Source organism: Ambystoma mexicanum, chromosome 1q (assembly GCF_040938575.1).
Source record: "Ambystoma mexicanum isolate Mex_15411 chromosome 1q, UKY_AmexF1_1, whole genome shotgun sequence".
Taxonomy (NCBI): domain Eukaryota; kingdom Metazoa; phylum Chordata; class Amphibia; order Caudata; family Ambystomatidae; genus Ambystoma; species Ambystoma mexicanum.
This window is the reverse complement of record NC_090922.1, coordinates 982,823,892-982,840,745: the sequence shown is the minus strand read 5'-3', so window position 1 is coordinate 982,840,745 and position 16,854 is coordinate 982,823,892. Positions and strand designations below refer to the sequence as shown.

Below are 16,854 nucleotides of genomic sequence, written 5' to 3'. Positions count from 1 at the left end.
TCTGGTTCTGATCAGGTCTGTGGGTCCGGATACAGCGGTCTCCGGTTCAGCTGGTCTCTCTCTGGATACAACACTGATCCCTGGCAAATGGCAAGAGTTCTTGCAAAGAATTCAAACAGCTCGCCTGGCTGTGAATAGTGGCAATGATTTGAGGCCTGCTAAAGAGGGGTTTAGCTTGTAGTTGACCTCTCTGCTACAAATTCTGAGGTAAAGTCTTGGTCTCTGAAGGTGGATAGATTGAAGTCTCTATGTTGGCTCTCTGGAGGTTGATGGAGGTAAAGTATGGATTTTCCCGGCAGAGTGTCCCGCAGCAGATGGAATAGAATCTCCCTATCTGTCCTGACTGTCTGCTTTTATGTGTTTTGAAAGTGGGTGGAGAGGCTAGCTTTCTAGGCCCTACCCCTCTCCACTTGTCATTGGCCACTTCCTCCTCTTCCCCTTGATTGGGGGAATGAAATGAAGTGTCATCATGATGAGGTCTGTTTATGATACAGAGAACCCACCCCTGTCAACTTTACACACAATCTATATCTGATCCTAATAGACATATTCCATAGATAGGCAGTTGTTTGGCATTGCATATACGCATCATGCATTTACTGATGGTAGCCCCTGTTCCAAGTCTGTCGTTTCTAGGAGCTTGGGTTCAAAAATGGCAACATATTTCACTTTTTGGTCGGGTTACCAATATTGGATTTGTCCCCGCATTTACACAAATGTTCGCAAAGCATGTGGGCATAAGGTGGTGGAGTGTCAGATTTTTAACATACATACATTTAGAGTAATATCCTCTTTTCCGCTAAAAACCCCCCTGAACATACCACCGGGTCCTAACACGTCTTCAAATGTGCACAGAAAAATCACAAGAATAATGATATCAAATTTTCACAAGTCCGCTTTATGAATGATCCATCTTTTTAGATTTATGTTCTGGCCCGAAAGGGGTGTGGTTTCCCCCAGCACAAGGTTGAATTTCTGGTTTTTCCAGTTCTGCCAAGCCAGCTTGCTCTCAAGGGCAGTGCTCCTCCCCTTTCCTTCCAGGAGGAAGCCACTTTTACGATCCCCCCCAATAAAACATTTGCCTGAGTCAGGACAGGGCTTTGTTCAATTTCCTGCAGAGCCCAGGTAATTCAATCAGAGAAGTGTCATATCCCTTTTGGTGGGAACAGCAAAAGGCAGCTAGGCCTGGGAACACAGCTGTTGTGCAAGTCTCAACTCCTGTCGGGGGTAGCTGGTGGGCAGAATTCAGTTTCATTAAGCCAGGTTTCAGATAAAATGTCACTTTTTGTTCCCCAATTTAAGTCAAGACAATTTTTACATATGCAGCTAGAATGCTGATTCTAAGTTCAAAACTATGACATTTCAACATGACAAACTATGTGACACTCAAAAGTAGGTCACTCAGTTAATTTAAACATTTTCGATTTTTGGTAGTTTTAAATCCAGTTTCAGTTAGGCTGCTGCAGACCTGCCGGCTTTCTGATAGTAGTGAGTACTGGTAATGCAACCATTTTGGGGATTTAAGAAAATTAATTCCCCACAATTCTAGGTTGCTTTTGGCAATCAGCATTGCCATTCCCAATGGTTTCAGGCTACTGTGTGGGTAGTCCAATGGTGGTTTTAGGCAGTGCCCTTCTGTGCCCATAACATCGGCAAAAATGGGTGGCAGCCTATTCTTCATGCATTTCCCTGGGCATTTTCTGGGAAGCTCTGGCTATCATGATGTTTTCAATGCCAGTACTGCACAGTTTTTGTGGTAGGGCTCGGATGCATGGGTAAAAACATCCCACAAGCCCCCCTCTTGCGATGGCCATTCTGTTTCACTGATGGAACTCGCAAGATCTGGGATGTTTCCTCATCTTCTTCCAATAGATGGCACAGTTCAGCATCTTTTTCTCCATCCGGTCGGATCAATCGGTTCTCCTCGCCGGTCCTGATGGGAAGATTGGGCGGTACCCCAGGCCCCTTGCGTCTCTGCTCCCGGTCTCCGGATCGTCCTCCCTGGCCAGTCTCAAGGTTTTCTTTCTCCTAGGACGACAAAGGAAGAGCGGCAATACCTATTCATAGACATTTTTCCCCCACCATTGATATAGTGGTGTGGCATATAAATTTATAGTCAAAACATATGAACATGCACATTTCTTTTTGCATTCAAAAACGAAAACACCCACATTGAGAAACTCAGAATTTGATAGGCGATATGTAGGATATTTTAAGTTAGAACTGAATTAATCAGAGACAGTACCCTCTAGGATTACCGAGGACTCCTCCAGTTGCTGCAAAGTGTGCCTGGGATGGCAACACTTCAACTGGTTTATATGGACCCACTTGTCTTCCCCCTCTGCCAAACCGCCTTTGGGGATACGGATCTTGTAGGCCACAGGGGAGACCTTGTCTATAATCTCATAGGGTCCCTTCCATGTAGGCAAACATTTTCGCTGCTTGGCCTGGTTCCTTTGGAAATTGTATAGATAGACCCGGTCCCCCACCTGATATTCCTTCCTGGAAGTTTTCAGGTCATAGTGGGTCTTCATACTCTCAGCTGATCTTTCTAGATTCCGCTGAGCATAGGCAAAAGCATGCTGAAGGTGTTTCCTTAAATTCTCCACATACTCATGAGTTGTGGAGGCATTTATCAACGTTTGCTCTTGGGTTCTGTAGTGCAAATGCTGAGGAAGCACCATCTTGCGTCCAGTCATCAACTCAAATGGTGACATTTTGGTTGCAGATGAAGGGGTAGATCTGATGGCCATTAGGACCAGAGATACTCGGATATCCCAACTTGGCCCAGAATCTGCCACAAACATTTTTAAGATGCTCACAATGGTTCGGTTATATCTCTCTACTGCCCCAGAAGAAGCTGGCCGGTAAGCAATATGCAACTTCCTTTTGACCCCCAGTATCTCCCACATCTTTGTCATCACTTCACTGGTGAAGTGGCTACCTCTGTCTGACTCAATCCTTTGAGGTAGACCAAAACAGGAAAATATGTGGTTAATCATCAAGGCAGCTGCCGTTTCTGCCTTGCAGTTTGGGGCTGGGAGACATTCCACCCACTTGGTAAACAAGCATGTCACAGTCAACATGTACTTATTCCCCCTAGCAGAGCGAATCACGGGGCCTACTAAGTCGATTTGCAAATCTGACCATGGCAGTGTCATCCCCCTCTTTTGGAGGGGTGCACAGTGTGTGAGGGATGATGGCTGAAATTGTGCACACACAAGACACCCCTTCAAGTATTGGTCGAGGTCCTGCCCCATGTGTGGCCAGTATGCAACCTCTCTTAAGATTTCCAGTGTTGTGTGAAACCCCCTATGACCGGCGGTGGCCGCATCATGGGCGTGACTTAAGATCAGGCTTCGGAATGAGGTAGGAACCACCCACTGATCGTGGCCAGCTTTGGATTTCCTTACCAGCAAACCGTCTTGGATTCGGAACATTTTTGGACATTTCATCAACACTCTTAGGTCCTCATTCCCAATGTAATCGGTATCCTTCAGGGGAAAGTTCTCACGGTCTTCAATGTGTTGGTAAAACTTACCAATAATTGGATCCCCCTTCTGAGCTGTAATCAAATCAGCATCAGGGGTCTCCTTGCTCCATTGGGCAGTTGAAAGATCATTGTGAGCATTTGTCTGGGACCTAGTGATAGCAGTGACCTGGATTTCCCCCAACAGGGACTCAATCTCAATTAGATCCCCTTGGATGGCCCCGGTTTTGGCCAGCTGATCAGCTAAGTCATTTCCAGTTTTGTCTGGTCCCTCTATTTTGGAATGACCCTTGATCTTCTTCCAATAGATGGTCATCCCCTTCGAGGTGACCAGATCATCAATGTTTTGGATCAACTTCCCATGTTTCAAGGGTTTGTTGTTAGCACATAACATGCCTCTGGTTTTCCAATTAACCAGGTGCTCCACGAACCCGTTCCGTACATAATCCGAATCTGTGATTATGACCAGTTCGTGGAGTTGATGCTGGACAGCAGTGAGGATGGCCTGATGCGCAGCCATCAATTCTGCCACCTGACTACTTCGGGGACCAATTTTGTATCCAGCGGAGGGTTCTGGGGACTCATTCACCCATGCATTCCCTACGCCGGCCACCAGTTCTTTCTCCCCGTTGTTGTCAACATGGTAAGAGCATCTATCCACATAGACAGTGGGCATTCCCTCACACTTGTCCTCTTCAAAGACTTTGTGTGGGGACTTAAGGTATGCCTCTGTGTTGTCCTTGATTTTTAGACTTTCGTCCTCGAGACAGTTTTCTCTGGCACAGTCATGCAAGTCAGCCAGACCATGCGCGAGGGGACTCTTCTTGTTTTGGCCATATCTGACCTCCACAGGAAAGCCTTGCATTGACAGAATCCAGGAAGTAATTCGGGAATTACTCACATTTCCGGCCCGGATTCTGTCACTTTGGAGATATTGCAGAGGCTGGTGTGGGGTCTCCACTATGATGTGTTCCCCCTGGATAAACGGGCAGTAATTCTTCAATGCCCACCTCGTTGCCAGGAGTGCCTTCTCACAATCGTTGAATTTTTCCTCCACAGAGGATAAAGTTTTGCTCGCATAGGAGATTACTTTATTGACCTTGTCATGCTTTTGGTATAATACTGCCGTCAAGCACGTATTAGAGAACCCTGTCTCCAGGAAGAACTCCTTGTTTCTGACAGGGTAAGCTAGGCAAGGCGCTTGTGAGAGGCTTCTTTTGAGTTGTCTTACTGCCTTGGATTGTTGTGGACCCCATTCCCACTTGACCCCCCCTTCAGGAGATGAATCAGGGGTCTGGTGATCTCTGCGTAGCCCTCAATGAACTTTCTGCTGTAATTAGTCAGTCCAAGGAGGCTCCTTAGTTCCCACAGAGATGTGGGGTCTTTCAGTTTCTGAAGTGCTTCCACTTTCTTTTCCTGGGGACAGAGACCCTGAGGAGTAATCTCATGCCCCAAGAAATTAACACAGGTTCTACACCACTGTGCTTTCTGAAAGGAAAGTTTTGCTCCGGCGGCCCTCAACTTGGTCAGAACATAACGGATCTCCGCTATGTGTTCCTCCACAGATGAACTTTTGATGAGGACATCATCTACATAAGCCAGGTTACCCCTTGCACCCAGGTCGGGCATGGCCTTGTGTAGGAAAATGTTGAATTCATTGCCGGAGTTGAGGTATCCGAAGGGAGTCCGGGTCCATGTGTACTGCTGGCCCCCAAAGGTAAAAGCCAGCTTGTATTGGTCCTCCCTACTGACAGGCACAGTCCAGTATCCATTGGTCAGGTCTATTGCAGTGAATACCTGTGACCCCTGGATCTGGGCCAGCCCTTGGTCAATGTAGGGCAGAGGCCATCGGGAAGTATGGATCCGTTTGTTGAGCTCCCTAAGGTCAGCAAGAGTCTCCACTGGCCGTTTGGCTTCAATATTCCCAGCACCGGATTATTGAAGATGCTGTGGACTGGACGGATTATTCCCCGGGACTCAAGGTTCTTAATTATTTCAGTAAGGGACTCCATTGATGCGAGAGGCAAGCGATATTGCTTCACAAACACAGGAGTCATGCCAGGGTCCGTGGGGATTGTTGTTGTGTGGATGTCAGTGTGACCACAGTCATATGAGTCTACCGCAAAGAGATCTTGAAAATCCAAGAAAACTTGTTTCAACTTTTGCTTTTGTTCCAGAGTCACACAGGCATCAGCTAGGTTGACTCTCTTCCACTATCTGCCTGAAGCCTGGAAAGACTTCTGGTTTGGCTATCTCAGCGGCCTCCTCCAGCTGGGTGGAGAAGTCCCTGGTCATAGTGCTAATTTGGACTGGAGGCCTCAGGTGGGAAAGGCAACCCTCATGGACCTGGAAAATCACCTCATCCCTCCTGAAGTCACAAGTCACATCTTCCTTACCATAAGGGCAGGAAGTGTACACCAGGAAGTTCCCCCCATGCCGGGTAAACATCCTGTCTGGTGTTGTATTGTCATCACTGTCACTGTCAAAACAATCCTTGGGGATTGGTCCTAACAGTTCATTTCCTAAATCGATGGAAAAATGTCGGTCATCAACCGCCATGCCAATAATGGTGCCTGCGGCTAGAGTAATACTCTTTAAGTCGCTGTTATCCACCTCTATTAGAATGGTGTCATGTTCTATGTTAACTAATGGTGTTGGGTTTACCCCCAACCCTTGCTGTTGGAGAGAAGCGTTTAGATGTATGTAAGCATCAGGGTTTTTCAAATGTTGTCCTCTTTTAGCTTTCACTTCCAGGGAGAATTGTCGGGTCCTTTCTGGGATGGTGACTTCCTCTTTGATCTGAATTTCAACTGCATAAGGTAGCAATTGAGCTGACCTAAATGCTTTTTCTGGATCATCAAAGCCCATGGGATTATCCGCTAATCGGGACCAAGCTTTGAAGTTTATTAGGTCCAAACTAATGGCAAAGCGATTGAGAATGTCACTGCCTAAGTAAAAAGCGGCAGTGACGTCTCGCACGAACCAACAATTGTGGACTATGCTCTTGTTGCCAATGGAGATTTTGAGCATACACCTGCTTGGCAGGAGATGTTTGGAATTGGGTGCTTCCAGGTCCATTTCCCATTTGTCTATCAGTTTGAATGTGGGAATGGCTGGATCTTTTGGGAGTTGGCGGAACATGGCTTCGCTGATGAAGCTCTTACCATTGTTCACACACACTCGAGCGAGAACATAGTCCTTCCCATCATTTAACTGAACAGGGATGAACAACTGCTCTCCAATTTGCGGAATATCAGCCAGGCTCTGAGCTGATTTCACATCTTTCTGGACTATAGGAGTGTGAGTTTCTGGTTGTGGATTAGTAAAGAATTTGAGGGTGTTTCCTTCCAGTGTGGAATACCACCTTAAACTGGAAGGGAGGTTGATTTTCAGAAATAGAGAGGACCCCCCATCACCAGTCTGTTGTCCTACTGCTATTACTGTCATGTCTGGAATTTGGTTATTCTGGAAGTTTAATTCTACTTGGTCAGATTTTTGTTCAACCATGTGGCATGTGCCGTTTAAACTAACATGGTTGACACTCTGTTTTAATTTTATGGGTCGGCTAGTCTGGGTCCAGAGGACCTTGTTTACGCAATCTATTAGGGGTGACAACCTTCTCAGGAGGTCATTCCCTAGTAAACAAGGGGTGCCCTCTGGAGTCACAACTATGACCGGGTGTTTCAACTTGTGTCGCCCAATTTTAATGTCCAAATCTGCCGTCCCCTCGACGGGAATTTCCTTCCCGTCAAAGTTCTGGAGTTGTCCAGGAAGTGAGGTGAGAGGAATTTGGTAATTCCCTCCCCTTCCTGCATTCAGTTCATCAAAGGCCCTTCTGGACAGAAGGGTAGCTTGAGATCCCGTGTCCACCAGCGCTGAAATCGTACCCTGCCCCTGTACTTGTACCAGGGCATAATATCTTCCCTCCTTCTCCTCAAGGGGGCACAGATAATGCACATTTCTGGACAACTGGTGGGCTAACTTTCTGGTTTTGGACATTGCAAGAGAAGACATTTGGGCAGAATTCTGTGGAGAGCCTTGGGAATCTGAAAGAAAAAGTTGGCAACTGGAGATCAGAGCCATTGTGGGTTCCCCTGGTTCCGGTTCTGGGCCGCCCCCCCCCCCTTTTTGGAGGCAGTCATCAGGATGGGTTTGAACCAGGGGATTTTGGTATTGTGGGTTCTGGGATGAGATGATGGGCGGCGGTAGCTCAGTCTCCATATCTCCCCAGTCTGAATTGGCATCCCTTGTGACCCATTTTTCCTTGGGAGGAGTTCCCCCATCTCTGAAGGAGAAGGTCCTTTCTCCAGGATCCTCTGAGGATCCCTCTCCCTCAAATTGGAAGACCTGTACCTCCTCCACAAAGTGGGTCTGTTTGGGTCCTTTGTTTCTCCTACCCCCCCTCTGCTCCTTGGGAGGCGGGCTTTCAGGTGCAGGAGATTTTGTTTCCGGTTCCTGGTTTTCCAGGGGCTGTTTACAAGTTGGGAAGGAAGCTTCCTCCAAGGCTTTACACCCCCCTTCCCCTTGTGCCTCCTCCCTGGGAACCGGTGTGTTATCGGGGTGCTGCCCCCGTCATTGTTCTGGAGCACCAGGTCCAGAGTTTGGGGCATTCTGCGGTGGCATGCTCATCTGAGGGTTCTGTTGAGCCCTCAGTATGTGACCCAGATCCCGTGCCATATTTTGGACCTGGCGCTCTAACTGGGAAACCCGCTCAGGCTGATACGGGGCTCTATTTTCTCCCCTGGGCTGATGCCGGGAAGGGTAGCTATCCCTTCTCTGGTAGTACCCCTGGTTGGGAAGATTTTGGTACCCCTCCACCCTTGGCCTCCCCTCTCCCGGATTAGGTTGTCTGGGCTCAGGGAATTGGGGAAAGAAGGATGGATGATTTTGGGGCTGGAAATTGGGTGGATACCTGGGGAAAAAGTTCTGACCAGGATTTGGAGAATTTCTGCCCTCCTTGGGGAAGTTAGGAGGGAAGTTCCCCGGGTCAGGTGCTTGGCTGGATCCCCCCCCTTGGGCTGGAGGAGTCCACACATAACCCAGGATTGGTCTGTTTCCCTTGTAACGGGGACTTACATAGTCAGGAGAGCGAGGGACCTCATTTGTGGGACTACCTCTTTCACTCCCTGTCTGTGACTGGCCCGAGGACCTTCTGGGCCTAGCATTATTAGGTGCAGGTAGGTTTTTAGGCCCCCCCATCTCCAAATCCAAAACGGGGGTGACCTTTATCTCTGCCACCTTGGCAGCTGCAGGGGTGCTGTTGGTTTTGGGATTTTTCTGGGTATTGCTTTTATTTTCTATGGGCTTCTGCACCTCATAGATCCGGGTAGCCTGTTCAATGACCGAGTCTAAAGATCTTTTCTCATGAAAATCTCTCACGAGCTGGGTCATTATATATTTGGGCAAGGCATGGAAAAATGTATTGACAAATTCTCTGCTGTCTGTGCGCACCCTTCTGGTGGTCTGCGCAAAGGCACGTTTCAGTTCTTGCATAAATTCTTGTGGGGCCTGATCCTCCCCACATTGCAAATTGTAGGCTGCCTTGCGAGCCTCTTGAGGATTTCTGTGAACAGAAAAATGTTTATAGGTAGACCATCTTAAATGATTTTGGTCCTCCAGCCCCGCAAAGAAACTGGAGTATTCTGACGTACTGGATGCAGCTACTGCTGTCTTTCAAATGGAAAGTCTCCATCATTTGCTCGTAAAGCTCTAAGTGTTCCCAAACAGAATACTTGCCGTTCTTGTGATAAGGCGTGATGACACTCCTTATTGCCTTTATTTGCTTCAATGGGTCCTTAAGCAAGGCCCTTTTTGCCTTATTGGCCTTTTTGGTTCGGGTAACCCTGGTCCATTCATCCTCCGACTCAGAAGCGTTGCTCCCAGAGGTTCCTGTCTGATCTTCCAGGTTTTCCCGGATTCTGCGAGCCTGGGAATGGCTGGCAGAATGTGGGGACCTGGTCTCCTGCGTCCTGCGCCGTTCAGAGGAGTCTTCAGATTCCTCCTTGCTGCCAGGATTTGATGGGTATCCCCCCCCCACTGACCTAACTGGGCAGAGGTTTTCAGGCTGCCCTTAATGGGCCTACTCTCCTGTGGTTCCCCACTAAATTGCACTGTGCTTGGGTGCCCATACCCGGATGCCCGCCCATCCATTCGTGGGAGGTACTGGCCTATGAGCCCCATGCTTCTGGCTGGATAGTAATCTTCCATCCCTGTGGCCCGGTGCTCATGTGCGCCAGGGGACAGGGGGGTGGCAGAATCCAGGGACTGGTAGAGGTGAAGGCCTCTGGCACTAGGGCTCCTGAGGTTATGCTCAGGAGTTTCCCTTTCCCAGCGCACCTGGTCTCTATCCGCCCCTGCTACCTGTTGCAATGCAAGAGCCTGCGCCTTCAGTTCCTCAGTTAAGGCCTTACTAGACTCTATCAGTCTCTCCTGCATCGCTACCTGTTGTTGGAGCCTATTGTTGTGTTGGCAGAGAGCCTCATTCTCTCTCTGCGTTTCCTGATTGGTCCTGGAGCACTGGGCCAGTCTTTGCTGCAGGAGGGTTACCTCCTGAGCTGTGTCCCTATTGGCCTGCTCCTGTCTTGCCAGAGCCTCCTCCACCCTCCTGGTGTGCTCTAGCAAGTCCTGGTGTTCTTTTTGGAGGTCACCCAGTCCCTGGTGGGCCAGGTGATTTTCTTCCATTTTTCTTCTTAAGTGGCAGACTTCCTGGCCTAAGGTGTCCCTTTCCTGACCAAGAGCTTGAATTTGTGACGCCAGGTCGTCCCTTTGCCTTTGGAAGGCACCAGCTTTCTGGCGCTCCTGATCAAACTCTGCCTGGGTATCCAGGTCTTTCAGGATCAGTTTATTGCTCTCCTCTTTCTCTCTGTCTAGTTGGATTTGCAGGGTGGCTACCTGCTCTGTGCATGCCCTGTTGAAATTGATCTGTTGCTCCAGCTTTTTCTGGCTCTGCAGTAGGGAGTCCAAACTGTCTTGGCGTTCCTTCTGCAAAGCCAGAATTCTGGTATCCTGGTCTGTCTTTTCCTGTTGCAGTATATCCATGTCCTCTTTTATTTTAATGATATACTGCCTACTATCATTTTCTGACTCCTGGCTCCCCTGCAGCCTCTGCTCAGAAGAGACTAGGTCAGATTGGACCTTCTGTAGTGCCAGCAGTTGCCTACTCGCCAGATCTTGGCCTTCAGCACATTTGTCCTGCATGGCTCCCATATGTAAATATAAATATGCCGCTACCCTGGCAATCTTGTGGTGCTCATCCTTGGCCTTCGGGCCATGTATAGTTCGCTCAGGGCCAAATGTAGGGGACCCTGATCTCCCCATGTATCTGACCCTGTTTCAGTGACCTGTTGCGCGATTGCCTGCAACCAGACCGTTTGGTCCTGATGAGTCCACTCACCTCTCACAAATAGCTTATGTAAGAAGTGTTCTCTGGCTATTTTCATATCTACCAAGGTCGTCATTCTAGAGATTGGTCTCTGTCCTGACTTACAGAAGTTTGTATTTTATTTTTGCAAAACAGACCTTTTCCTTAGAGCGTTCCTTTGAGGAGTGCTTTACAGCGTAACACAGCGTGGTGATCCGACCGGATATGTGTATCTGGTCAGCTGGCATGCTGTATTAATCTGCACAAGTGATAGATCTAACCCAAACGTCCGGCTCGAGCCCCCAATTTGTAAGAGGATTCAATTCAACACTACAGCTAAGTCAATGCCTAGTCTGGGATACTGAATGGAAACCCTTATTGATATATCTTTACATCCAGTTCATGCGTTCTGGATGACTACCCCTATATAACACCCCTCTCTTGGAATCCCCCTGACCCCACTGAGCCAAGAAGTAGTTCTGTTTTGCAAGTTTAAAAGGTTTATTTGATAATTTAAACAATAGATATATATATATCACACTTTATAATAAATTAATAATTGAATATCACACTTAATCTGAGCAGTAATCAATAATGGATAGTCCGGCACTAGCACACTTCTTTATAATCAATGATGAGTGGTTATAGGATGGATAAGATAGCTACAATACTTTTATGGTTTCAAATGGATGCAAGGTGGAATGAAATTGCAGTACAGAAATACTCAATATGATTTCAACAAAACAATGTAATCACTTTTCTCTGGCAATCCACTTCCCCATTTATGCAATGCAAGGAAATGGAAGGAAAGCACACAGTTCTCAGAAATGCAATCAAATGTAATACAGTTCACCCCAGCAAGCTTAGACTACAGAAGTTTGAAACACAGGCCCAAAATGCTTTTATATGTGCTGGCAATGAAGTGAAAAATATGCTAAAATGCTTTTAATTCCCTCTAGAGGTTCCGGGTGAGTGGTATCTAGTTAATATTAGTCCAGGCTCACTCTAGCAATGATTCAGGGATGGTTCTTAAGAGGCAAACAAATTTTTAGCAAGGAAAGCAAGGAAGCTGCTGTTTTCACACGTGGCTGGATTTTGAACCAAATCACAAAGTCGGTTCTAGGCTTGTTGAAAAGGTGAGATTCTAAGCTTTCAGAGGAAAGTTAAACCAAGTTCCTAGCCCAAACGGTTCCAGAGATACGAACAATTAAATAAAGGTAGTTTTTCGGATTTGAAATTTTAAAAGTTCAAAGCGACAGGTTACAGCTTGCAGATAGAAAATGACAGGTGACAGCTTTGCAAATGACAGGTGAGAGTTAGGAGGCAGTTCTGGTTAGATTAAAATAGATTGAATTATATTATTTTAACTAAGAGATTGGTTCTGCACAGTTCTGCTAGGTACTCACAATATATTTTTGAATTAGGCCTCGCCACGGATCTGGTCAGGTTTTCTTCACTCGCCACGGACGTTTTCTGCGCACAGCGTCTGGGTCAGCTCTACTCTGCTGGTCTGGTCTAGGTCTCTGGTTCTGATCAGGTCTGTGGGTCCGGATACAGCGATCTCCGGTTCAGCTGGTCTCTCTCTGGATACAACACTGCTCCTTGGCAAATGGCAATAGTTCTTGCAAAGAATTCAAACAGCTCGCCTGGCTGTGAATAGTGGCAATGATTTGAGGCCTGCTAAAGAGGGATTTAGCTTGTAGTTGACCTCTCTGCTACAAATTCTGAGGTAAAGTCTTGGTCTCTGAAGGTGGATAGATTGAAGTCTCTATGTTGGCTCTCTGGAGGTTGATGGAGGTAAAGTATGGATTTTCCCGGCAGAGCGTCCCGCAGCAGATGGAATAGAATCTCCCTATCTGTCCTGACTGTCTGCTTTTATGTGTTTTGAAAGTGGGTGGAGAGGCTAGCTTTCTAGGCCCTACCCCTCTCCACTTGTTATTGGCCACTTCCTCCTCTTCCCCTTGATTGGGGGAATGAAATGAAGTGTCATCATGATGAGGTCTGTTTATGATACAGAGAACCCACCCCTGTCAACTTTACACACAATCTATATCTGATCCTAATAGACATATTTCATAGATAGACAGTTGTTTGGCATTGCATATACGCATCATGCATTTACTGATGGTAGCCCCTGTTCCAATTCTGTCGTTTCTAGGAGCTTGGGTTCAAAAATGGCAACATATTTCACTTTTTGGTCGGGTTACCAATATTGGATTTGTCCCCGCATTTACACAAATGTTCGCAAAGCATGTGGGCATTAGGTGGTGGAGTGTCAGATTTTTAACATACATACATTTAGAGTAATATCCTCTTTTCCGCTAAAAACCCCCCTGAACATACCACCGGGTCCTAACACGTCTTCAAATGTGCACAGAAAAATCACAAGAATAATGATATCACTTATAAAATTTTCACAAGTCCGCTCTATGAATGATCCATCTTTTTAGATTTATGTTCTGGCCCCAAAGGGGTGTGGTTTCCCCCAGCACAAGGTTGAATTTCTGTTTTTTCCAGTTCTGCCAAGCCAGCTTGCTCTCACAGGCAGTGCTCCTCCCCTTTTCTTCCAGGAGGAAGCCACTTTTATGATCCCCCCAATAAAACATTTGCCTGAGTCAGGACAGGGCTTTGTTCAATTTCCTGCAGAGCCCAGGTTATTCAATCAGAGAAGTGTCATATCCCTTTTGGTGGGAACAGCAAAAGGCAGCTAGGCCTGGGAACACAGCTGTTGTGCAAGTCTCAACTCCTGTCGGGGGTAGCTGGTGGGCAGAATTCAGTTTCATTAAGCCAGGTTTCAGATAAAATGTCACTTTTTGTTCCCCAGTTTAAGTCAAGACAATTTTTACATATGCAGCTAGAATGCTGATTCTAAGTTCAAAACTATGACATTTCAACAGTGACAAACTATGTGACACTCAAAAGTAGGTCACTCAGTTAATTTAAACATTTTCGATTTTTGGTAGTTTTAAATCCAGTTTCAGTTAGGCTGCTGCAGACCTGCAGAGCTCAGCCAGTCTTGTTATGAACATTCAAGTCACTTCAGAATATAACTTTACATTGTATCCACCTCACAGTAAGTCTTTCTTTGGCCTGCTTTGGGTTCATTTATTCAGTTTTACACAAAAGTCTGGTGGTTTTAAAACGCTGGCTTTCTGATAGTGGTGAGTACTGGTAATGCAACCATTTTGGGGATTTAAGAAAATGAATTCCCCACAGTTCTAGGTTGCTTTTGGCAATCAGCATTGCCATTCCCAATGGTTTCAGGCTACTGTGTGGGTAGTCCAATGGTGGTTTTAGGCAGTGCCCTTCTGTGCCCATAACATCGGCAAAAATGGGTGGCAGCCTATTCTTCATGCATTTCCCTGGGCATTTTCTGGGAAGCTCTGGCTATCATGATGTTTTCAATGCCAGTACTGCACAGTTTTTGTGGTAGGGCTCGGATGCATGGGTAAAAACATCCCACATCACCGAAGCCAGCTGTGGGGTCGTTGGCTTCTTGCCTTCCTGTTGCACGCAACCGGTGCAGGGGGCATCCACCAGCTGCACCACAAAACTGCTACCTGAGGTGGACAGTTCTCATCCACCATTGTACCCCCACTTAGTGGGTGCTAACGGAGACAGGCAGCCAAGTGACAAATGTATGAGTGAACCATGTGCCTTATTTTTTTATTCCAGGGGATGCATGGGTGCAGGGTTGTGCAGATTTGGGGTGCAGCTTGTTTGTGCTGGTCTTTTGATGGGGATGCATGGTTGTGGGGTTATGTGTGTGGTGTGGTGGTTGGTGGTTGTACAGAGAGTAGGATTAGTGGGTATAGGTTCACTTTGCATGTGGGCGGTTCAGGCTGGTGGTTTGACAGGGAGTAGGGATGGTGGCCGTAGGCACACTTTGCATGTGGGGGGCTCAGATTGGTGGGTGTACAGGGTGTGGGCATATTGGGTTTAGGCACACTTGCATGGGGGCTCAGATTGGTGGGTGTACAGGGAGTAGGAATGGTGGGTGTAGGTGCCCTTGCATGTGGTGGGCTCAGATTGGTGGGTGTACAGGGAGTAGGAATAGTGGACGTAAACGCACGCTGCATTTGGAGGGTGCAGATTTGTGGCACTCATGGGACTGTTAATGGTTGGTATGGGTGCAAGTGATGGGGATTACTTGTAGTTTTTCAACATGTAATTTGTAGCTTTTTCGCTGCATCTTGTGTCACGGGTCACATTCTGCACAAAACAGTCTTTTTCAGTGGGTCTTTGGTTTGCACTAGGGGCGTGTTGAGGGCGTGTCAGTTGCAATCCTGCTTTCTTTGCACTGTGGGTCCCTGCTAGCATTTATTTCTGTAAATCATCTCCTCACGCGATGCATTTGCACCACGCAATCCTAATTTTCTGTCAATCAGGCCCAGGGGCTTTCTGCATGCATCCAGTAGGTCGGCCTTCATTTGACCGTTTACTACGCGAATGTGCTAAATCCACATAACACGTATGCACCAAAAAAGACAATATGGGTGTCCATAGCCCAGATGTGCAATGGTGTATGGTCTCTCTGATCCCTTCCTATCTCCTGTGCAATTTGTCGGTTTAAAACTGTTTTTTAGATGGGGCACCAAAACCAGTCACAATTCGGGGATTGGACGAATTATGATGGTATCGGAATTGACATAAACTACTACGTGAACCATAACCATCCTCACATGTGCATTTTATTGAGATTGGCATACTGCAAAGCCCAGAATGGGCTGTAGGATAAAATGTCTAGGTGACGCCATTTTGAGCTTATCGTCCATTTGAAAGAGTTAGACTTAGTGAGTATGATTGGGCCATGACTTCATATGCATCTTTAAACTGAACCAGCTAAACCCTTTTCTAATATGGACACATCCTCACCACTTTGGGGAAGCAAAGTATGTGTTATTCCAAGAAAGAAGTGCATGCTTTATACAAAGAGTTAAAGCGTGTCTGCTAGCATTTGCCATAATCAATGTCTGTTGGTCACAACAAACATGCACAGACACTATAATGTGTCATGCATTACTATAAAACATAGCGGGCGGTGAATGCTCTTGGCATCTAAAACTACTGGCTTGTTTTTAATGTATGCTATTAAGTAGGTCATGCCTAGTGAATGCTCCAGCAAGTCTGTTTAAGACCATGCCTCAGTGCTGCAAGAAATATGCCCCCAAATTACATTTAAATGCAGTGTCGGAAAATGTAGTTATTCCAGAGATTCGCAAATCATTAGCATGCAAAGGGCACGACATGTAAGCAAACATTAAAATATGTTAAAAGGAAAATGTAGCAAACAGCGCCACGTCCTCCTGCCCCCACTAGCGTCAAAACAATCCGGTGACATGAAGCTTGTCAACGAGTGAGTGGCATGTCACTGACAGGCAGATGAGGGCCTGTCTTGTGGTTGCCAAAGCACATGATTAAATAATTGCCAGGCAATCGCACAGATTTTGGCAACCTACACATTTTTCCATTAATTAATTATTGTGTGCTTTTAAAACATGTCCCGTTGTTTGCCAGAACAGAAGTCAGTCCGCTTTCTTCAAGTCGTGAATGCAAGTAACATAGTCTGGCATGAGCTTGGTTTACAATGTCGGCATTTGCATAGTGAAATAATGTTAGTTAAACGATTCAAGAGAAAGCAAAACAAATGCGGCAGCATATTAATTACCACGGTGGTGTGCTTTTCCAGGAAGAGCCCCGGTGGAAATTCCTGTTGGATCAGTTACAAATCGTGTCTACTGAGTGCACTCGCTGTCATATGGTTGTGTGGGTAAATCGTAAAGCTGTCGAGCAAAACCATTTGCACCATGGACCTGGTTTTTGGTGTTTAATGGTGTCGTTAGGTTTCAGTTGCGATTTGTATTTAACCAGTAGACGTATTGTTTTTTTGTATGTGCACTTTTAGCCCCCGTTTCCAAAACTACGAGAGCCGCAGCTGGATGAAGGAGACACAATTTGAAACTGATTAACTGGAATTTCCAGCTGTGCCATGGCTTCCAAATGC

At 46.7% G+C, this 16,854-nt stretch overlaps 1 protein-coding gene across 1 annotated transcript in view; it reads right to left on the bottom strand.

Moving 5' to 3' along the window:
• Nucleotides 1–16,854, bottom strand: part of LOC138559733 (vitellogenin-like) — a 1,213,840-nt gene that overhangs the window by 1,077,063 nt on the left and 119,923 nt on the right. The gene's annotated exons all lie outside the window — the stretch shown is intronic.